The sequence below is a fragment of the Podarcis bocagei genome (genome assembly GCF_964188305.1).
Source record: "Podarcis bocagei genome assembly, chromosome: 8".
Lineage (NCBI taxonomy): Eukaryota > Metazoa > Chordata > Lepidosauria > Squamata > Lacertidae > Podarcis > Podarcis bocagei.
In genome coordinates this window covers 44,805,550-44,830,175 of record NC_138133.1, presented here as the reverse complement: position 1 = coordinate 44,830,175, position 24,626 = coordinate 44,805,550, and the positions used below count along the sequence as shown (strand labels likewise).

General features: G+C 42.2%; 1 protein-coding gene across 13 annotated transcripts in view; it reads right to left on the bottom strand.

Moving 5' to 3' along the window:
* The window catches only part of DLGAP1 (DLG associated protein 1), a 299,603-nt gene that overhangs the window by 41,917 nt on the left and 233,060 nt on the right, over positions 1–24,626 (bottom strand). The window lies entirely within an intron of this gene.

Sequence of the window (24,626 nt, the reverse complement as noted above, 5' to 3'; positions counted from 1 at the left end):
CTGCATAAGGGGATCTATCCAGCTTTCCTTCTCCAATCCAAGCGGGACTCCATCCCTCCAAATCTGGCTTTCTCTAAATTCAATCGTAAAAGGCAACAGCTTATGTTCATCAAATTGCCTCTGTAAGGCTGGGGCACTTTTCACTTGTGTTACTTGAGGTTCAACAACAGCTTTTTCCCTCGTCTTCTCCACAGCTTGCCCTGTCAAAGCTGATTCCTGAATCGATTCCTGAGTAGTTTCTGTATAGGTATTCACTTTTTGTCCCAAATCAGTCATTTTTTGTCCCAAATTGTCAATTTTAATAATCATCACATCCGTCTTCTCATGAAGCTGTTCCAATAAAGCACTTGTCTTGCAAAATGCAATCACTAAGGCTTCTTCTGTCGACATTCTTGTCCAAGGTCAATCTCTGATTCTCACGGTCTTTAATCTCTGCAGCTGGAAAATTCCCCAGCTCCACTCCTGCAACAGTTTCAAAAGCTCCCTCTAGGGGAAACAATTTCTATTTGTATCCGTCCTTTTAAACGCACATCCAGCAACAAAGTTAGTTTCGATCCTTTTTAGGTGCAAAAGGAAACAATGGAAACAATATATTTCTCTTATTTAACTATCTGTCAACATACGTTTCATTCACAGTCAATGAACTTTCCCAAAACGTCGATCTTACTGGCAGCCCGTTCACAGGTTCAAAACGGTGGTAATTTATCTTTCTTCACTCTCTCTCCTGCAGGCTTAGGCAATCTAAAATTTCCCCCCTCTTCTCCTGCTTCCAAGGGGGGGTTTAGTAATTTTAACTGATGGAGATTTAATCCTTTACAAAAGGCTTTCCAAGACTTTAGCTTGCAATATCTTTGCTTGAATCTATTTACAAAAGAGGAAGGCGGACTTCCTGTTTGAAACCTTCCCGTTTCGATGCCAAATTAAGATATTTAGAGATCCAATTTTCCGTTCTACTCACAGGTAGTTGTTTAAAGTCCAATTGTCCACAGGAAAAAGCCAGCGCTCTCCGGCAACAGCAATGTGGCTTCACTCCGTGAAAGAAGCAGTCGATTCGAAGCACCGCACAGCTCACCCCACGTCGCTCCGGATCCCCGAAACCGGGTTTCCCCGTGAGTAGGGGAGGCACAAAAGGTGCCAGCCGAATCCCACGTCCACAGGCTTCTCCTGCCTGTGGTTTTTAGAGGGTGTCCGCCTTCGCCGTGGCGGCCAGACCCTAATTTCCACGAAGCGGATTCCTCCCAATCAGAGGAAGTCCACCATTGCCGGAGGCGCTAACCCGGAAGTCCGGCCCTTAAGTAATTTTCTAACTGGATAACAAGCTGGCTAGCATCAGAAACAAAAAGCTTCTTTCCTCAGTAGTACCTACAACAATGCATCTTCACGAAGGAGAAATTTTTGCAAGTTGATTTCCATTAAAATGTGAGGATTCACTCTAGATCAGGCATGTCTAAAGTCTGGCCCAGGGGCCTAATCCAACCCCTGTGGCCTTAAAGAATGTCAACAACTACTATGGGAGATAATCCCCAAAATAGCTCAACAACTCTGGGTGAAAACCTCCCCAAAAGCTCAACAACTTCAATCCTAAAAAAAAAAGGTCAACAACTCTGGCCCTCATGCATGTTCACTTTATCAAATCTGGCCCTCTTTGAAAAAAGTTTGGACACTCCTGCGCTAGATGGTGTCAGTGGATTGATACATAATCAGAAATCTGCTTTATCTGAGGATATCATGGACTGGCTGGATGCAGAGGAGTGATGGAAGCACCAGCTGGGGAAGCCCCAAGGGAAGAAGGCTCAGAGCCAGGGGATTGGTGGTGGGATGCTAATGAATGATAAGATGGAGAAGAGGGAGCAGACTGGGAGGAAGAGGTTTCAGAAGCTGAAGAGGTAACAGGCTTTAGTGACCAGGAAGAGGCTGTGGCAGAGAGCAGTCCAGAATCAGAGGCAGAAGCGGATACTGGAGAGGAGAGAGGTCAAGAGGCAGAGATCAGGCAGGCTGCTGAAGAAGCCAGGGAATTTTTCCTCCTGCTGTGACCAGCTCCCATTCCCCCGGTCTTCCAGAACCCATAGAGGTATGAAGAGGTAAGAGCAGAGACAGGAAAGATTTAGCAGCCTCAGGTTGCTTGGGAAGAAACTGGGAAGGTGAGCCTTAGTGGGAAGGTGGGGATCTTCAGTCCTTGCAATTGCCTCATTGGCGTAAGATCTACTGGGAAGAGTTGCTGTGCTCACTAGGCCTGAGATGTTTTGTTTCTTTGAATAAAGAGTTAACTTCATTGGCGAGGAGTTACTGCTGACCTGCTCCTGACACCTGTCCCGACAGATTCTCTCTTCTGCAAGGAACTGTGCCACATGCTCTGCTCATGCAGGTAACATGCAAGGAGATAAATTAGGGTGATTTTTTTTATTTGAGTTGCAAGTCTCTCTGTGTGATTGTTGCCTTCCTTTTCTCCTCCTTTTCCCACTGGTTCGCCAAACAAACATTATTTTGTATTTGGACATTTGGCTTCATTTGTTTAAAAATGTTTTTTCTAATACTAAAACTCTCCCCATCTGCTAAGGCTGTGTGGTTACACTACATCCATGTGTTATCAAAATATTTCACAAGGTTTTGTTAAGTACTGTGCCCTCTGGTAAAATAAATCCAAAGCTCCTCTCTTTGTTTAGAGTTGAGCTGAAGGGAGGAGCCCTTTGTAGTAGGGCTCAGAAGCTTCCCAAGCAGCTGAACAGCTTAGACTGCGGTAGGTACACAGTTCATCCTGTCTGGTGGGAGCCTACTGCAGTTCTTCTGTTGGGGAACTTTTATACAAAAAAGGGGTATGCCAGTAACACCCTTCCCCTGCCAGATGCATCACAGAACCCTAGGAGAAAGGCAGAATCTAGATGTCCACATTCACACCACTGTAGTGACAGTGGGAAGGAAGGAGAAGTGGGCCACCATATTTTCCACATTGTATTACAGTTCTACTTGGGCCACATTTACACCATACATTTAAAGCACTATGGTACCACTTTCAACAGTTGTGATTTCCCCTAGTGAATTCTGGGAGCTGTGATTTCTTAGGGTTGCTGAGAGTTGTTAGGAGATCCCTATTCCCTTCTCAGAGTTACAATTCCCAGAATTCTCTGGGGAAAGGGGTTAACTATTAAACCAGCCTGGAAATTGTAGCTGTGGAAGGGAAAGAGGGAACTCTTAACAACTCTCAGCACTCTTAATAAACTACAGTTCCCAGAATGCTTTGGGGGAAGCCATGACTGTGGTATCATGGTGTATGCCATGAAGGTGGCCTTGGTGAGAACAAGTAATCCACTTGACCACAGAGGAGAGGGGACAGCTTCAGGTTTGAGCAGCCAGCTTGCTTATTGTGTGTGGGTGCCCACATAAGTTAAGATTTCTCTCCTACCCACACAGGCTAACTAAGGTTGAGGATAAGGATGTACTTAAAAGAAAGAAAAAAGGTAAAATAGCAAAAATATACAGAATTCTCCCCCATTCAAAAAAAAAAGTTAGTACTAGCTTTAATGCTATATGGAACTAATCTGATCCTGCTCTTCCCCACCAGAAGACGGATGGTCAAATAGTGGCAAGGCACTCATTTTTGGAAGTGATATATTACAAGTTGGTTGGACCTGCTGCCAAAAAGTCTCATGACACCAGAGAACTGATTACCTCTGTTTGGAGAGCCTCCCCACAATCACTTAGGTCAGGGGTCTGCAACCTTTAAGACAAAAGGAGCCACTTAGACCCGTTTCCGAAGAAAAAACAACTGGGAGCCGCAAAACTCATCATTATAAAAATAACTTTTTTGTCATTTTTTAATTATTTCTTTGTTTGACCCCTCAGAATTACTCCTCCTCATAGAAATAAACGTTAAATTAACAAGTTACCTTTTTGTGTGTGTGTGTGTGTGTTCTTCACTCCCCTTCAAAACAGTGACCAGCGTACATGCCCCCTTTCAATGCAGTGACCAGCGTACATGCCCCTTACAATGTAGCAGGCAGGCGGGTGGGAAGGTGACGTCGGGACGGTGCATGACTAACACACACACCACCCCCATTAGACGTCACAGCCAGTACAGTGCCCGCCACAGTGGGGAGTGTCGGGGCACACAATGCGCCTCCTCCCCTCGCTAGTATCCGCCCCGGAGCCACGGCAAAGGTGTAAAAGAGCCACATGCGTCTCCGGAGCCGCGGGTTGCAGACCCCTGACTTAGGTGAATGCAGTGTGAAAAGATTTTAGTAAACCAATCTCTGAATTGTCTCTGCAATCCATGCATGTCCACATAAATGATATAATATTTTTCTTCACAGGAAGCACATACTGTGCAGTTTATACACACTAGGATTTGAGGGGGAAAACATTGATCACTGGAAATACTCAAACTTTAAAGAATTCACTGGCAGGGGCATCTGTCAATGTTTACATCTCTCATAGTGAATATATCTGGCAGCTTAACTCCGTTTTACATGTATTATAATTGTACAGATGGGATTATTCCCAGTCACCCTTTGAGGTTACTGACAACTTCTGATCAACATGACAACTTCTAATCAAACCATTCCAGGAAATCAAAGAAACAACTCATACCCTTGAAGCTTGATCTGGAATTTCTGCCAAAGAGTTTATCTTTGTCAAGCCATAGTCAGTCCTCAACTGTGCAGCAAAATAGGCAGATGTGGTTAAGGCACATTTGTGTGTGGAGTTTATAATAAAAAGCAAGGGTCTAGCAATATTTTTTAAACCCATTTTTATTCAGGTCTGCCTGAATGTAAATCAATTCCTGTTTTCACACACATTTTCATGACTAAACAAAACCCATCAAATGTTGTATTTTATATTGGGAGTGGAGTAGAAACAGCCATGCTATTTGCAACCTTTTCTTTCTTCTCCCTGAGGATATGCAGGAAATAGCTGCATATTCTACACATGGCTTTTAGCTGTCACCAGTTTTGCTCCTTCCAGAGTACTGTTTAGGACATCCAGCACAGGGTCAACTTCTTTTGGAAGAGGGATATCACTAGAAACCTATTCTGAAATAAGAGGAAGTTTTTCGGGACTTGCAGAATTACTCCTGAAGATTGGTTATAATCCGATAAAGTGCTAGGCTAAAAGCACACAGTTATTTTAAGTTTTCCATTAACTTCAATAGAAGTTACACACAGCCAGCTTTCTGTGGACAGCATTCCTGACTAGTTGGTGTGATAAATACTCCATAGTAATATGTGGCATTATATAGCACTCTTCGGGTGTTCAGAGCACTTCATGTACATAATCTCAGTTTATTGTCATGGTAAGATAGGAAAGTAATTAATATTACCCCTGTGTTATGGTTGGGATGGCTGAGCCTGAGAACCGGGGCCTGCCTAAAGCAGAGGTAAGATTTATGTCTTGATTTATAGCTTATCCTCTTTCCTAGAAGGACTGTAGCTCTGGGGTAGTTTACATGCTTGCATGCAAAACGCTCCAGGTTCAATTCCTAGCATCTTCAGGTAGAGGTTGGAAAGACTGTGATGAGCTGTTGCAAGTCACTGCAGTAGGCCAGAGGTGGGAAATCTATGTTTCTCCAGAGGTTTTGGACTTCCAAATACCATCAGTCCCAGCCAGCATGATCAATGATGTGGAGGGTCACAGGTTTTCCCTTTCCTTGTATAGACAATGCAGAGATAAAAGGCCTAATGGGCAGGACTTGTAATAAGGAAGTATCCTAGATTCACCCTACAAACAGCAGCTCTTAGCAGGAGACTGGATTAGCCATATGACAGAAATGATATGCAGAAATGAAATGTAACCAAAACACTGGCTTAGAAACAGCCCTACATTCCAACCAACAACTTTTCCTTCTAGAACACTGTTAATAAATATTGTGACTGTGACATAAAGAGGAATCAAAATCAATCCATATACCAAATAATTCTGTGACAAAGACCAACCATAAAAACTGCTGCAACAGCAGAATCCTTTAGAAATGTGGGGATTGCATTAAAGAGAACACTTTGAAGAGCAGAGCACCAAGTACCAGCAGAAGGAAGATGCAGAGACAATTTAATAGCTGACATGGGAAGGAAAGGGAACCAGCTGGCTACTGTCAGGGGAGGAAGGGGAAAAGGGGAATAGAGATGCTGACAAGCTACTGGGCAGCTGCTCTTCCAATTGCACCATAAGCCAAGCAAAGAGACTTTGATCTACTGACCAAGCCTGGGCTTGCAGCCAGGAGTCATATCCTTTCCACAGTAGTTGAAGCCAGTTTCCCCTCACCAGATCTTCTCCTGCTAGCTGATCACAGGACAGACCTTTAATGAAAGTTTCCCAGTCACTGAAGAAATAAGATCCCACAGCCTTCCTATGCCTAAGCATTTATTTTCTCAGATGAAAAAGTGCTACACGCTGCTCTGCTTTCCCATCTTGAAAGGAGCTGAACAAAGAAAACTACCCTGAAGTATGTGGATTATAAACCGGTGACTTCATATACAGATGCTGAATGTACAGTTGCAATACCATGACTGGATAAACAGCCCAGCTGAAAGCAGCAGACGTTATGCTACGTGGAAGGAGACTGATACTTGCAGATAAATCTTGGCTGGCGTTATAACTGGATTCGACTCCCAATTCCAGCCAAAAATTCACATTATAAAGCGATTACTAAAATCTTATAAATAACAGCATTTCTCTACAGAGAACAGAGTCAGAGAAATTTTATTAAACACATAATGTGGCTATGGTAATCTCAGTAAGACAATATGGGCCACATTCTGAACTGTATTTCTAAATGGCACTGCCAGGAAAAGAAAGGGGTCAAGGTGCATGCACACTATTGTGGACCACTTCAAAGTTCACAGAACATTCAGAGACAAGCCCTGGTGTTATTGTGTTAGGAAAAATAGAAGCACAGAATAGTAAAAATGCTATGAGCAGCTGTAAATCACTCATTAGCTTTAGGAAAGAAGGCCAGCACAGTAAATCTACACTTTACAGTTATTCCTTCTTATTTTCTTAAAATCTATTTCTGGTGGGCTGGTGGGAAGGTGTGTTCGAGATCTCTCACAGAATTCTTAAAGCCATATCAAATCACTCCTAGAATTCTTAGGAGGGAAGTCATGACAGTTAAACCTAAGATAAAATGAGATTTACATGGGCAGTAGAGATTTGGCCCAATAATGCTTTATTGCAATTCACAGTTACTGCTCCTTACAGTAATGTGGGTGCGGGTGACACTGTGTGCATTACAGTCATACCTCATGTTACGTTTGCTTTATGATACGTTTTTCCAGGTTGCATCCTGCGGCGACCCAGAAGCAGTGGAAAGGGTTACTTCCGGGTTTCGCCACTCGCGCATGCACACAAGTGCCAAATCGCACCACGCACCAGCGCAGATACGGCATTTCAGGTTGCGGGCTTTTCATGTTGCAAACGGGCCTCCGGAACGGATCCAGTTCGCAACCAGAGGTACCACTGTACTACTGATGTTGGCACAGAGGTGGGCAAACTTCCTCATTTGGTCTGAGAGGCCATTTTCTTCAAACCATGTCCACCTTGCCCCAAAGCCTGACTGCATGTGTGACATCAGTTGTGGAGCAGGTAGAAGCACATATAGATCCTGCTGCAAGAAAGCAGAATTGAACTCCCCCTGCATTGGCTGATGGGTAAGGAGTTCAATGCTGCTTGTTTTGGGTGCCTGGATGAATTCTTCACAGGAAACTTGCTGCCATAACCGAACCCTGTAGAAAGCAGGACTGAATTCACTGAGCATCAGCGGACTTTACATTTCTCCCTGTTAAAACAAGATGAATTTTAACAGGGATAAATGTAAAGTATTGCACTTGGGCAAAAAAAATGAGAGGCACAAATACAAGATGGGTGACACCTGGCTTGAGAGCAGTACATGTGAAAAGGATCTTGGAGTCTTGGTTGACCACAAACTTGACATGAGCCAACAGTGTGACGCGGCAGCTAAAAAAGCCAATGCAATTCTGGGCCTCATCAATAGGAGTATAGCATCTAGATCAAGGGAAGTAATAGTGCCACTGTATTCTGCTCTGGTCAGACCTCACCTGGAGTACTGTGTCCAGTTCTGGGCACCACAATTCAAGAAGGACACTGACAAACTGGAACGTGTCCAGAGGAGGGCAACCAAAATGGTCAAAGGCCTGGAAACGATGCCTTATGAGGAACGGCTAAGGGAGCTGAGCATGTTTAGCCTGGAGAAGAGGAGGTTAAGGGGTGATATGATAGCCATGTTCAAATATATAAAAGGATGTCACATAGAGGAGGGAGAAAGGTTGTTTTCTGCTGCTCCAGAGAAGCGGACACGGAGCAATGGATCCAAACTACAAGAAAGAAGATTCCACCTAAACATTAGGAAGAACTTCCTGACAGTAAGAGCTGTTTGACAGTGGAATTTGCTGCCAAGGAGTGTGGTGGAGTCTCCTTCTTTGGAGGTCTTTAAGCAGAGGCTTGACAACCATATGTCAGGAGTGCTCTGATGGTGTTTCCTGCTTGGCAGGGGGTTGGACTCGATGGCCCTTGTGGTCTCTTCCAACTCTATGATTCTATGATTCTATGATGTGCAGATAGTTGACTCCTGCTTAGTTACCACATTTTACTGCACACAGAATTCAGTGCCAGGCATAAAATGTAGATCAAAAAGTGGGAAATGGACAGCCACACACCTTAGAAGGAACCCGCCCCCACTTATCTTCCCAATTGACCAATTCAGAAAACACAAGCCACCCCTTTGTGGGGGGATTCAGAAAAGCCGAATCTTTTCAGTACCCTGAATTTAAAGCTGAAGAGCACTACTTGTGTCATTTTGGTATTTTGGACTTTCAAAAGAAAAAAGCAGGTTTCCAGGTAAAAGCAAACCACATCACACAGGACATGCCACCGTGTCAGTTCAAAGAGCTCAGTCAGCTCAGTTTTTCATCCTGTCTCTTGGAGGTCAGGCAAGGCACTGCAACTCCAAAAATAAACACATCTGTATTCCAAAGGCTCTGGGCTTGTTTTGTTTCTTCCCTCTAAAACAATCTTCTGCTTATAACATTATTTATTTATTTTTTAAATCAAGTACAGACTTGGCATAGTGTAGGATTGAACATGATTCATACAGTAAGTACTTTCTTGAGAGTGGGCGTTCTGTGTGAATTATATGTTATGTGCAAACTTCACTTTACACTGCACTGCTGCCTTGGTGCAACAGATAATTATTCAAAGTTATTCATGAGTTCCATGAAATTTTTATCCACGGTCCCTTGCCCCCTGCACTATACTGGCCCATAGTTTCCTGGAACCTTGGACCCAGTAAGTGTTAAAATATAAGCCAGGCTAGTTTCCTGCTAAGGTGATGTGCCATTAGGAGAACAAATGAAGACTCAGAAGACTGTTATAACTTGTATACCTTTTTTCAGGTACACTTCTTGAAGTAGAGAGACAGAATTCCCTGCCACTCTGAACCAAATGAAGTTACTGAAACATCTTCAAAAGCAACCCCATGAAGAGTATTTATTGGAGAGGTCAAGCCTGCTGGATTTATTAACATCATGAGTTTTATAGGAGATATTGTATTGTGGCTCGAAATTGTATCTCATCTGTTACTGCATACGCTTTGCCTATAAAGGTGATCTATACTAATTTTTCAAATGAACAGATAAGTAGCTAACAGAAACTGTAAGAATCCTATGTTTTAAATTTGGGGTGGCCAACTCTCAAGAGACTGCGATCTACTCATAGAGTTAAAAACTGGCAGTGATCTACCCCATTTTGGGGGGTTCAGGTCAAAGTTGTTGAGTTTTTTTAGGAAAGGAAGCCCTGTTTTTTGCGGTTCAGGTCAAAGTTGTTTAGCTTCTTTGGGGGGGGGGGGGAGTCAGTGATCTACCAGTGATCTACCACAGACATCCAGTGATCTACCAGTACATCATGATCTACCTGTTGGGCGCTCCTGTTTTAAATGAAAGGGGAAAAAATTAAAGGAATCTTGCCAATCTTGAAACTGTAAAACACTCTGGAAGTCCATTCAATTTATAAGCAGGTGCACATTTAATTATTTTAAAAAACCATATAGAGGTGTTACTTTTTCTACCAAGGAACTTAAATTCCTTGATCAGAAAAGGCAGACTTTGTAATGTCTGAACAGATAGACCTGTGTCTTTTTAACACATGTGAAGCCTAAACAAAAATGATCTAAAGAGCTAATTCTAAACATGTTTCTTTTGCACAATGAATCTTGGTGCAGACATGAAATATTTATCAGTGTTCACCAAACACTCCAGAGCAGGTCCCCCCTCCCAATACATGTGTGGACATTGCCACAATTTCTTACAGGTGATGGATGATACACGTGCCAAGTACGGTATTTGGGACTGGCTGCGTCTTCTCTGCATCATGTACACACAGTGGAAGCTAAATTTGCTAGTCTTTCTACCAGGAAATGTGAGCACAAAATAATTATGTTGTGTTTGAAACAGAATCTTGTCTCCAAAGCTGTGCTATGAACATTATTTAAAAGAACAACATCACCCTCTAGTGTTCAACCAGTCTCATTATTTCAATATTCATAATGCCTGGTGTTAAGACACCAATTGACAAAGATACGCAACAGCAATTGCTTCCCATAACCTAGGAGTGCTTCCAGGAGACTATTCCATGTCTCCTCCATGAAATGTGATGGAGGGTCCCACAATGTCGCCATCCAATTGCAAATGTCCCCTGTTTCCCACGACTTCTTCTGCCTTTCCCCCCTGGCAGTAGAAATCCATGAAGGAGGGAAAGAGTGGGGAAATACCAAGACAATTTGCTTTACAGATTTGGATGGGGAAATGCACAATTGAGGCATGGTGGGAGTTGTCCCTGGGGGAGGTGGATATGGTGTTGAGAATGCCCCTCACTTCTCCATGGCTTGCCCTGTATTTCCCATCACTGAGCCAGTTTGGGTCCTTTTCCTGGAACTATAGCTAGCCCCACTGCTGTAGTTGATTGCTCCTTGGAATGAGATCTCATCAATCCCACACTTCAATTAATTCTTTAATTAAGGAATTCAACTATGCCTTTTTAAAAAAGTTATTGTATACATTGTTTGGGGCTGCTTGGTAATGCCATTTAAAAATGCAGCAGTCACATCTAGTGCTGCATATGCATTACAGTGGTACCTTGGGGTAAGTACTTAATTCGTTCCGGAGGTCCGTCCTTAACCTGAAACTGTTCTTAACCTGAAGCACCACTTTAGCTAATGGGGCCTCCTGCTGCTGCCTTGCCGCCGGAGCACAATTTCTGTTCTCATCCTGAAGCAAGTTCTTAACCCGAGGTACTATTTCTGGGATAGCGGAGTCTGTAACCTGAAGTGTATGTAACCCGAGGTACCACTGTATATTCTTAAAGTACACCCACACAAAAGAATTCTGGGCACCATTGTTTACCCATAACAGAGTTGTTATGCATCTTTAAGGTAAGGTATATAGCGGGTGGCACTGTGGTGTAAACCACAGAGCCTAGGGCTTGCCGATCAGGAGGTCGGCGGTTCGAATTCCCGTGACGGGGTGAGCTCCCGTTGTTCAGTCCCAGTTCCTGCCCACCTAGCAATTCAAAAGCACATCAAAGTGCAAGTAGATAAATAGTTACCCCTCCGGCAGGAAGGTAAACGGCGTTTCTGTGTGCTGCTCTGGTTTGCCAGAAGTGGCTTAGTCATGCTGGCCACATGACCTGGAAGCTGTCTGGCTCCCTCGGCCTATATAGTGAGATGAGCACCACAACCCCAGAGTAGTCCATGATTGGACCTAATGGTCAGGGGTCCCTTTACCTTTACCTATATAGGTCAGTCAATCAATAATAGGTCTGGTTTACATGACATGTTAAGCCAAACTATGGCTTGCCAGGACAGGGAGGATGTGCTGACCTCTAGGAGGAATCTGCACTGACTCCCAAAGTCCTTTTAACTTAGCATGGCAGCTAAGTCAAGGTTTGGCTTAGCATGCCATCCAAAATGCGGCTAGTGGTTAACCTCTCTCTTCCTTAAACTAGCAGCAACCACTTTCCTCCTCCAAGTCCCTGCTTTAAAAGAGTCCCTCATGAAATTTGAATATATCTGGAGAAATGAAAATGTCTGAAGGGGTGGGGGGGGGGGATGACTGTATTTCCACTGGGGACCTGATTCTGAAAACTTGCTTCCACACATGTCATCCAGTACTGATAAGAAGTCTTCCTTGATAGTCAAACACTTACATGCTGCTTCAACCAAAACACTGACCCAGTTTGGCTCGTTTTCTCTCTCTCTCACTCATTAGAATAATTTGTAATAAAACTTTAATTGATGCACTTTTTAGTATTCAAGCTTCACTTATGTAGAACCTGTAGGGCAGGCTCACACTGTCACCCAGCCAGGCATCCATACTCAGGGCTTAATCTGTGGTCAGTTCAGCCCCAGCACCTCTTTGTGATGGCCAGGCTCAACTTGTAGCATATAAAATAAGAGCATATGAAAATGTTCCTGAAGAGGCACAAAATGCATTTCCTTCACCACAGAGTGAATTTACAGAGTTTTCACACAATAGTGATTAAGGGGAAAGCACTTTCAGATGAGCAGGTATTGCTATTCTACCCCCCAACTAGTGTTTTTCTTCCATGTATGAAAACTATTTTGCTTTTGCCCTACGTTTTTAGATTTTAACACTTTTATAAAGTACATAACAGATGAAGAATCTGGAGACAGATTGCTTTATTGCTGCCATTCTTTTATCATTTAGTCTGCTTCAAATGCTGATGCATAAAGCTAAAAGTGCAGAACAAAAAGTTATGTTTTATGTTTAAAAGCTTCTCCCAAATCCCTGCAGCTTAATATAATGATCTCTTTTGCAAATAACAGAGTAAACCTCTTTTATTGGGCCAAGAGTGTGATACACAATGTATATATCAGATATAACATACTTCTGTATACTAAGTAACTCCCCTTAAATGTCCTGTGGGATCTTTTTGTTTCTACAGTAATCATCTTTTCCATGTCAGTGCAACCTTTTCAAAATAACACACATGCTTTCAAGCTCTTACTTCATATCCTACATGTCAATTTCCCTGGATCTAGTTCAAAGCACATCGGGGAATCTGTGGCCCTCCAGATGTTGTTGGACCACAACTCTCACCATCACTGACTACTGGTCATACTCAGTGGAGTTTACTTCTGAGTAACCATGCTTAGGATTGCACTGTTATTTCCATTACAAAGGAAAGGATATAATATTTTTTCCCTGAGGATGCTAATCAGCATAGGTCATAGTTAAAACTGCCTAGACTCTCTGAAGTACTTGTTGAACATCCATTGAACCAAACTATTTACATTTCATAGGCAGACAATGGTCTGGTTCACATGTCACAGTAAACCCAGTTATGGCTTATGGGGATGATGCAAGTAAGCAGGCTCCAAAAGAGGAGTTTGCAGCACCACTGCTCCTTCCTAGTCTTTTTACCTCCCATGCATCACTGTGCTAAGCCAACTCTTTGTGCCATCCAAACCCAAGCTTGTGGTGAAGCCCTTTCCTTGCTAACCATGAGCCTTAAACTTTGATCTTAGTTTATGCTCAGTATGGTATGTCATAGCATCATGTCTGTGTTGACAAAGCACACTACAGCCAATGCTCTACTTCCAGAGGTTGCTGTATCATGGAGAAGGAGTAAACTGTGAAGTTCAGGGTTGAGAGGACATCAAACAAAAGTAGGCAAGCAGCATAACTTTCCTGTTCAGCTTTTTAGTGGCAAGATGCCACAGAGAGAGCCCAGATGTTTTGGATTAATGTTTATATTAATTTGACAATGGAATAGCATTTGTTCGCCTTTCTTTTTTATTGGTATATTCTGTTTCAGATTAGGTCACACCCTAAACCACCCTAAGTTTGTAGGAAACTTCACAGCAGAACATTTCTTTCATTTATTTATTTACTCAGTTTATTTGGTCTACATATGCACCTATCTTTTTCCCTTCTGGGGGGGGGGGGAAGCAGTGGCAGGGTGGTGTTTGTTAGGAAAACTGCAACAGAGAAGAGTGAGAGAGAAAGGTTAATCCCAAAGCACCTGGGGATGTACTAGGGACTAGCAAGACTGCTGCATCACTTTCTACAAAAGAGGCAGGACTGGAGTGGCGGGTGAGGGAGGGAGTAGCTCTAGAACACAAACACCAAATTGGCTAAGTGTTTGTGTTCCCTGACCATTTTCTGAGAAAATGAGATTGTTGTTATTATGGTTGCAGTTAGTGCTACCTTTTCAGTGCAGTTAGCAATACCAATCTTCAGTTGTATTTGTTTTGAGTTCACAGTTCAAAACCAATTTAAGCAATAGCATTCACTACACAAGTCTCTTTATTTCAGCCTCAAATCCATTTATAACTACAGAAGTGGCCTGTTCCTTTCAAATTCAGCTGAAGTGTTTATACATATCCTGAAAGCCTTTTCATTGGCCTCAACCCTGCACAACAGCATAAGAAGAAACAACTGTATTGTTTTTATTATTTTAATGTACATGTTAATCTTGTTAAAATCATATACTATACGTATGCTGCCATTGGAAAACCATTGCTTTTAGAAAGGTGTCAAACAAGTGCAACAAATAAATAAAAAGCAGCATTTCTAAAAGTTATTTTTTTAAAAACCAACCAACAAACACTAATGTATTTGATGGTTCAATATTTTTAAACTTTTTCATGATTTTTCACAATTGTTGCAATTGAGAATCAATGACAATTTTAAAATGTTGACATTGGGTGACAGCCAATGTTAGTCATGCCTGGAGTGGACTCACTGAAATCAATACGACTTAACTTCATTAAAGACATAGTCTCCTGTGACTTTGACTTAGTTGGGTTAAAGATCTTATGCAGTGGACTGCAATCCATGAAAGCTTTTGGCACAATCAATTTCTTACTCTTTAAGGTGCCACAAGACTCCACTGTTGCTTATGGAATAAGTAGAACACCCTCCTTTCCTCAAACGTTACTTAACTTTTAAAGCTGTTTTTATATTGTCACAAACATAGTGACTGCAGGCACCTGCGTGCTCACCAGTACTTCCTATGACACCAGTGAAAGGTAACAGAAAATATCTCCTCAGAAATCCACACTGCATGAGAGATTCTTGCTCTTTCTTCTCAGTTCATTACAGCTTGGCCTCTCCTACATTGAAAACACACCCCTTCATTGGATGCCAGGATTGGACACCCGCCCTCCCATCTGTTCTGAATGGAGGAGAGGTGCAAAGGGTTTCTCACTCTGAGCAAGCCTGACAGTAGCTGACATTAAGTATCCCGCCACCCCACCCCTGTTGATGTGTCAAGTTAAATGGGGGGCACACCAGGACCATGTTGTATTTCTATCGCCTTTTTGGCTCTTATAGATGTAGTAGTCAATTTGGGTAATGTCACCCCCCCCCCACAGCAGCCATTTTGCAACTGGTGCCCATGGAACTTTCTCAATACTCCAGATGTGTCCATTTGTCCCAAAAGGTTTTGTGTGAGAGAAAGAGACACAGCTAGTCAGTCCTTACCCAGAGGTGCAGTAGACTACACAGAAACTTGGGTCTTTCAGAGCCCTTGTGACCTATGTGTCCACACTGCCCTACAAATGCATAAGTGAGACAGGGTTGCTTTGCAGTAATTATTAAAAATCTGCTCCAATTCTTTCATGCTAGACAGATATTATTTATTTTTAAACATAAAGCGGCGCATGCTAATTCTGCATTTGGTATCTAAAACACTTGAGTAGAATACTGAGTGGATTTGCAAAGAGGGTGCTGCCTCTGGCCAATTCAAGAGAGATGTGGAAAATCCACTTTAGCAGCTTTGCCCGCAATTACAAAGTTATGCCATTTCCCATTTGAGAGGCTGAGATATAAAAGAGGCTAGATGGTGCCGATATCAGATGACTATCTCCATCTCAATATTTTCTAATCTAAAAGTTGAAGGCAGGCAACCTTTGATTACTCTGCATTTGTAGCATCTTGTTCATGAAGCCATTTTCAGGGTAAAGCCAATCTAAACTTGGACCTGTGCCAGTCAGATTACTGGCAAGGCTTTATACAATGCAGAATGCAATTAGAAAAAGGGAAATCAGAAACTCACAATAACAGGGATAGCTGATCCTCTCTAGCTCAACTTGATAGAGATTAATGGCAATTTTGCAGCTGAAGTCTGTGTCGATCACATACTATCCTTCAGGATGAACATGAAAAAGGGATGCTGAATGAAGAATATTAAGGTCCCCCCACATATACCAAAATGATGCAAATTCTTGTGGAAAGAATACCACATTGTCACTTCCGCTGTGGTTTATCATTTTTTAAAAGATCAAACTAAAGTTTTAAGAATAATTTACATAAGCGAGCCTGCAGTTCAATACTTCTCCAGGAAGACACTAAGAAGAAGGCATTGTGGTTACTGATGTTCCAGACTCACAGTCAGCAGAGTCCTCATATTCCTTCCCTCAGATTCTCTAGCTCTCCTAGAAGGAAAGTTATGAAGCAAAATGTGCAGGTACCCTTCTAAGCAATTTCTGTGAGATGAGCCAACCTGGCTGCTCCTGCCTGTTAGTGATTTTAGCAAATAAGTGAGAGCTGTGACTAATGAGTTAATTGTTTGGACACCAGCCAATAGGAATCCCTGTGGTCCCAAAGAGCTGCTGTTTACCCCCTTCCCTTTAGTACACTTTCTTTGCTTCTTTCTCATTTTCTAGACCTTGGAATATATATACTTTGCTCTTCCTTTTAGCCCAGCAACCAGGAGGCTTCTTTCCGCTGGTGGGTTTGCCTGAGATCAAGTACTCCTTAAATGTTTTCTGCGAGTCTTACTACATAATATGCATGGATGGATGGATGTTAAAGACCTTCCCATGTCAGGTGCAATATGTAAAAACTTTGCAGAGAGACTTAAGCATGTCTACTCAGAAGTAAGTCTCTTTGTGTTCAGTTGGGCTTACTTCCATGTTAGTGGGTACAAGATTGCAACCTCAGCTTTGGTTTAGGGTTGGCACTGAGGGAAAGCAGGTTTTTTGCATGTTGAACACAGCTGTTAAAATTCAACAGGTTTAGCCTCTTCTAGATGGAAATACAATTGGGGGAAAGCATTACTTGTTCATTTTCTGTCTGTTAGAGACAGTATTATATGCATGGTCACTGATTTATTTTTGGGTCCTCTACTCCAGATGCAAAAGAGGACATAAATTTGCATATGACACAAAGCCCAATCCACATACAGTGTGCTGAGCCCAGAAAAATCTTGTTAGCACCCCTGCTCAAAGTCAGTGTGTTTTCAACTCAAGCTGTGTATTCTAGCCTTCCCCTTTAATGCACACAAACTCTTGAAATTGCATTGAAAAACATTCAGTTAACAGATACTTCAATAAAAAGAAGTGTTTGGGGACGATTTCTGTGAACAAGGTCTCTCAGAGTAGAGACTTGGGTTAAATGTTCTCCAATAGATTAAAAGCATTTCGAGTAAGGCTAACAACAAGGTTTCCCTAGATGTATTATGCACTGACTAAGTGGATGGCTATAAATTTAGCTAAAAAACAACACTAAGAACAAATGAACTGTCACAACATTTTGAATTAGCCCTTTGGACAATTCCTTCATATTGCAAATTAACTTTGCCTTTTCAGTGGGGCTAACACTGCCTCTGAATTGCATATTTCCTGTCCTGGAAATAGAAATGCTTGTGGGCTCACAACACTCATGATGAGACCCAAAGGTTATTCTCTGCCTTAAGACTGAAATGTGAGCCAGAAGATAATACAAGCCAGTACACTAAGCCTCCCTCCAACCTAGTCCATTTCCCTCATTTCCCAACTCCCACTAAGCTTTACTGATGCAATGGTGAAGGAGGAAAAGAGCGAGGCTTCCCCCTTCCCCTCTGTGACAACTGAGCTACTGATGGTTTCCCATAGTCCCTGGTGCTTGCTATGCTGCCTTAAGTTAGGGAGAGACTCCCGTCTCCACCTCCATCCACTATTGCCACAGCAGAAATAAAGGTAAATGGGAAAGAAGATACTTGGAGGGATAGGGAGGCAGGTAGGGTTGGTTTGGAGGCTCACTGAGGATTTGCAGGTAGGGCTCTGACCCTGCTGAGGTCCCAATGATATCAATGTCTGAGTACAAGAGGGGCTGGTTCAGGGTTGGATTAAACCAATCTATTTTTGTGAGTTTCTGAAGCACAGTTTAGTTTGCCTGACTCTATCTTGGAATGTGGTGAGGGTACCCTATTTCTACATACATGAAAGTTATATGTAGAATGATCATGGGCAGTGATACCTCTACAGTATTACCGCAAGCAACCTATTAAGCTCTCATCTGTACATGGTCACAGCGAGGCTGGGACTACACAACTTTGTGTCCTTGCCATCTTCTGCAGCCTTTTCATCTGCACAGTGCTGGTCCATGGCACATACCTTGTCCTTCACAGGATTCTTCACGAGAAAGGGAAAGGCATTTATTTTGAGAAAGATGCAGAGCGGGTAGTTAAACCCTTAGCTCTGTGAAAGGATACTTCATACTCAAAAATCGCCTTTACGTAATCCAGACAACAGTATGTCTCAAGCTAAGAGAAGAAGGGCCAAGCTAAGAACGCCTGTGGCACAAGGAATATCCTTTTTTAATGGCAGGACTTTGAGAAAGCAGAGATTTTAAGTAGTGGCACAAAGCTATGGTAAAACAATGCTCAAAGAATTTTGCTGACAAGGAAACAAATGACAGCTTACAGCTTGCCTTTTGAGATTTAAGCTTTCATTAGCGCAAGAGCCGCAATTGACATTTATATGCGAAGGATATCAAAAGGCGGCCTATATAGACTCCAGTTGTTTGAAAAGTTCCCTTCCCATTCTCAAACCACCTGCAGCTAGAGAGGAGGAGAATGTCTTTGTAACACCAGGTGCAAGCAAATTATGTTCCAAGCATGTACAGCTGGAAGTTAAGGACACTCAACGTATTCACTAAAACAGCATAATTTGCAAAAACATAAAAACACAAAACCAGAAAAACCCAACTGAACAAAAACTTCACCCGCTCTGCCAAAAAGAGGGACACACCAGAGAATGAACAAATAGTTGTAACTGGTTTGAGCACCAGAAGGTGGAGGCCCTAATGATTTCAGTCTCAGGTATGTTTACGACCTTAGGGCAAGATAAATAGACCTACAATAGCTATAGCTTCCTCCAGCCATAGAGGTTATCTTGTTGACTGGCTATAATATAACAATTTAACTCCCTCTCAAAGAAATACCCAGCTCTATGCAGCAGTTATCATGTGGTTCTGAGAACGAGGTTAACATCTGCAGAAATCAGATGAACTGGTTAATCAAAATTAAGTCTATAGCACAAAACAGATATTGCTGGTATCTGCCTGTTACGATTTTAACTAGGGATACTTCCAGCTTTAATAATGCTACATTTTCCTGCATAAACAATAACTTGAGAGGATTTCCTCCCTGCATTATTAAAAAAAACCCCACCACCTTATTATGTCTTTTTTATTGCAGGGATCTGAAACAGCTTCAAAATTATACTTGTGTACTATGTTGCAATTTCAAGGCAGGAGGGTAGGGACACATTTATCATTTCTGGGATTTAGAATGACGGGTTTTTGTTGTTGTTGTAGGTTTCCTCTGGGTTTTCTTTTATGGCATAACAAAAACAAATGAAAATGTTTGCTCTGAGAACTGCTTAGTAATGCATGTACCCAATAGCCCACAGCATCTCATTGGGGCAATTAGTGTTATGGACTGTTGCATAAAGTCATATTTAAGAGGTCTGAAAATTTCTGGTATGCACTGTATCAGGTAAATAAATATGTAACATGGGAACTCTGAATTGGGAATTGCTGATATGATGAAACAGTGATAACTTCAAATGTCTTATTCGCACACAGGAAAGCATTGCAGAAGTGTTGAGCGCATTAAATCTACTTCTGAAAAAAATTCACAATATTTTTATTTCAATTACAATGTGCTCCTAAGTACTACTATAATTATGGATACTGAGCCAAACCTCTTTTCCCAAACCCTGGTCCCCCAAAGGCCAGGCCCTTCCGTCTTCACAAAACTGAATTTTGGTTGCCCACTGCTAAGTCTACAGAGCTGACTGCTTTTGGGAAACTGATCTTGCTGCCATCCTATATTATTCTGTATCATTTCATACCTCACTGAATTGGCCCCAGGATTCCTGAATTGGGTGTTTCTGGAGTGATTTTATGACATGTTAAGCCATGGCAGGTGCTTCATTAGGAAAAAGAAAATAAAAGAAAACATTCCTGTCTGTGGCTACAATTACAAAGGAACCCAAAGAAAAGAAAAGAAAAGAAAGCCATTCAAAGAAATACACTAAGAATAGTCACTGAATATGGAATGCTATTATGTGAAACCACTGATACACTTTTGTCTTGAACAGAGTGTTCTGTTTTGGAACACAGGAAACATAAAGGTCAACAAAATCAATTAAGAGTCTGTCCTGAAAGATGAAATTGAAAAAGTACTAGCTTGCAAGAATTATCTCCTGAGGAAGAACATTTCCTGAAACCGGAGTCCTATCAGAGCAAAAACTTAGAGACACTTTATGTTGTGTATGTGCATGATTGCTCAAAAGGGGAGGTTCATTGAGGAATGTGTGACTTAACCAGCAAAACGTAATGTCTTTGCTGCTATGTGGAGAGGTATGATTCTGTCCGTGGTGCTGAAACACCCGCAAGTTATTGCTTGATGATAAATATGCAGAACATATGGGGAATCTCAACCAAATATGGCCCTCCGAACCTTTCCCCTACTGATGGCTTCTCCCAAGGCCACATTCCTCACTCGTCCTGCTCTGAACTCTTGAGTGCTTTTGCCTGGCTTCAAGGTGTCCTTGTACTGTGATAATGCCTTTTGCTGCCTAGATGAGGGGTAGAGAATCTCCAGTCTATGGGTCAGATCTGATCTGCCAGGCCTTCTGATTTGGCCTGCTAGGCTATTTTAGGCAAGCCACACCCACCCTCTCTACTCCCGACATCAAATATGATGCCACGTAAAGATGGCTTGGTCAAAAGGAGCTTTGCAGGCACTGCTGATTGGAAGGGCCTACAGAGCCTTGTTGTGCAGCATTTCCCAAGCACAAGACAGCCAGCTGTTTATCTAGCACTTGAGAACTGCTCTGCAAAGTTCTTTGCCAGCCCTCTGCTCAGCTGGATGATTGTTGTGCATTTTTGAACTTTGACAGCTGATTGAACTGCCATTGCCTCCCACTGGAGATGTCAGAACAGAGCCTAGGCCTTCTCTGGCAACTATCCACATTTCCCCAAAGAGCCCCAACTCACACTTTGACTCCACCAGATTCAATAAAGCTAGTTGTGTTCAAACTCATGGACTTTACAATACGTTTGCTCCACTCAGTATCCGTGGCCAGCTCACAGTAGAGTGCACCAAGCAGGTGGAATACCCAGGGGAAAAGAGGGCATAAAATAGTTTATTACAGCTTTCATGCAAAGTAAGGGTAAAACTTTAAGATACGTTCAGAGGAAGCTGAAAAACTGTTTGTCAAAGGAGTCTGCATGGTTCAGTTCCTCCTGTCTTTTCATGCAAGTCCAAGACGTGATCTGTTCCGTGGGTTCATTATATAGTTGTTTCAAGCTAGATTTGAAAACGCATTCCTCCTTACTAATGAGTAGGTGACCTTGGAAAGGTCGTTCTATTTTAGATTCAATGGCAACACATTGTATTCATGATGAAAATCTCTCACTTCAGGAAATTTGAAACTTTGTCTTGCTTATCTCCAAAAGCCAATGTATGTCAGTTGGAGGAGGCTACCACATATAATTTCTCTCAATTTTGTGTTATTTTAGCTAGACCTGTATAGAACTATTCCTGCATTCATTTATTTGAACTCTCAGTGGACACAGATAACCATTTTGTTACAGGCTCGAGCCCAAGTTCCTTTTACGCTTCATTGTAAACCAGATGCACTTCTCTGATGCTGTTGGTGCTCACTCTTTAACACTGAAGCAGTAATGATGGCAAGACCACTAGGACTAGGACTATAGCTTTGCCTGCTATATTCCTAGAAAGCACTTCCTTGGAGCAATTTTGCAGAGCCTAATGTTGCCAACATTTTCCTGCACAGCTTCTGTGTCGCAACTCATTTAAAGTCTGCATGGAAATGCAGTGATGGGGAAAACTGCATCTGTTGATTTCCCGCTCCTCACCTGTTAATGAAGAAATTAAAAGCACCTAAAAACCAAAAAGGTGGCAGTCTTAATGGGGTCCTTAACTGAAGGTAGAATCAGTGGAGATAGCACTGGGCAAGCATGAGTCAGTGTGACTGAGCCTGTATGCATGTGATGAAACTTCATCATTTGAGAAAAGGCAACGAAATTTGCAACTGCTGCCCTTTCTTTCAGGTGTGGACATTATGTGCCTTTGCCACTTCTGGCCTGAAGTACTTCAGCAAGCCACATGGGGATGCACTTGAAGCTCGTTCAGCAATCACATCTGGTTCAGATTGCAGCTGCCACCCTGCTAAGTGGTGCTAGGAAGCTGAAGGTATTAAGCTAATTTTTCAACAACTGCATTGACTTCCTATTCCCTCTGAGCCAAGTTCAACATGATGAGTTTAGTCTATAAAGCTCTAAGCAATTTCAGTTTGAGCATTTTCTGCCCACAGGAGCCTAGAGCAAAACCTATGCTTTTCCATTTCCAATTATATTTCTACAGTAACAGGCCAATAATCCTCTTCTTTCCAATTGCTTTGATGTGGGAAGAGCAACAAATGTTTTAGGGTGATCACCGCCTTTTACACGCACCCATATGGCATCACACACATTTTCTTTTGAACAGCAACAATGGAGACTTTATAGGTGCTTTGTTGCTCAAAGATATAAGCAGTGTTTTACTGTTTTTTTATATTGCAAAAGGTCTTTCACTGAAAATCTGTTGCTGCAAGGCATCACAGAATCCAACAAACCTTGATAATGTCAGAAATCTCTTGTAAAGCTCATCAGCCACAACCTCTCTCCTAAACCTGGGCACGACTGACCAGGAATGTCAAGTCCTTTGGCTGTAAATGGTGCCTGTATGTTTAAGGGCTCTGAGGCAGTGATAGTGCAACAACAATCTCTCCCGCCTAATTCTTCCACTAGTCCCTTTGAACAGCCTCCTCCTGAACCTGCTATGGTAGAAAATTAGAGTCTTGCTGGCCACGATAGGTGAGGAGGAAAGTAGGGGAAAGGACTGTTAGAAGAACAAGGCATCAGAGTACAGCAGTGACATCATCTCTTTGTGCTTCAGCACATCTACAAGGTAGATCTCCAGGTAAGGCACCAGCACTGATGGGATTGATGCCTGTGGGTTGACAGTGTGCATGGTTCCACTTCCTGACTCATCTTCGCTCATGAGTGCATTTCCCCTTGCCTCTTATCCTCAGGATGTTCTTGTCATTATACTGTGGGTGGAATCCACAGCAGAAGATTTGTGTTCAGATCTGTGTTGAGAAACGTTCTCAAATCACTTTCATTGCGGTGCAAAAGAGCAATTCCAGAATGCACCTAAACACAGAGGGTGGAATTCAACTAAGCTTCACTCAGTCATTAATTTAAATGGGTCTGATCTAAGTTAGGTCCATTAATTTAAGTAGCTCTACTCTGAGTAAAACTTAGTTGAACACCACCCAGAAACTTCTTTTCCTTTTCTCTCTCTCTCTTTTTATTTTTGGTTCTATCCTAACAGAAAAGAAACCAAGTGGGCATCATGTAGCAACTCTCCAGTGTAGGTTGTTAGAAGATATTATTATTAGGACTTACTAGTTACTTTTGAAACAAAATTTAAACTCAAAGCAACTTGGAACATAACACAAAAATTAAACTAGAAAATATATTCTAGTTTATATATCTCAATCAGTCTAACACAGGCATAGGCAAACTCCGGCCTTCCAGATGTCTGGGACTACAATTCCCATCATCCCTAGCTAACAGGACCAGTGTTCAGGGAGGATGGGAATTGTAGTCCCAAACATCTGGAGGGCCAGAGTTTGCCTATGCCTGGTCTAACATATCCTTCCCACTAAAAGAGACCACAATATTTAAACCTCTCCAAGTTGAAGGCCAAAAGCCTGGACGGAAAAATGTATCGTGATGATAATGCATACCACGTACCTTACAATGAATCTATGAAGTGTCATTATTGAATGATGAAATCACACAAACCTTTTTAAATTCCGCATTTGTATTTGAGTTTCAAATAGCAAGGTCATTGCCAGACTGCACACTAATTTATCCCTCATATAAAAAGTTAGAAGTTACACAAGTATGAGTACTTCATGCATTCCTACAGATGAGTAGAAAGACAAACAAACCCTTTCTTTTGTTCTGAACTATCCCTGTTTTCTGTTCACCACAACAGGCTCAATTTTTGTCTGAAACAATCTGATTTGAAGGATTTCTACATACCAAACACAGGCTTGCAATGCTGAGAATAGATTGGGGGTGGGATAACTGATATTGCTGTCACATACCCTGTACAGCTTTCACATGCATTTGTTGGGTTAGTCAGTGTGAAAATTTCTATATATTGCACATTTCCCAACTATACAATAATCTGAAATTCAGTCTGAAAGGCATTTAATGCACAGCAGTACACAGAGAGCTACAATTCCTATA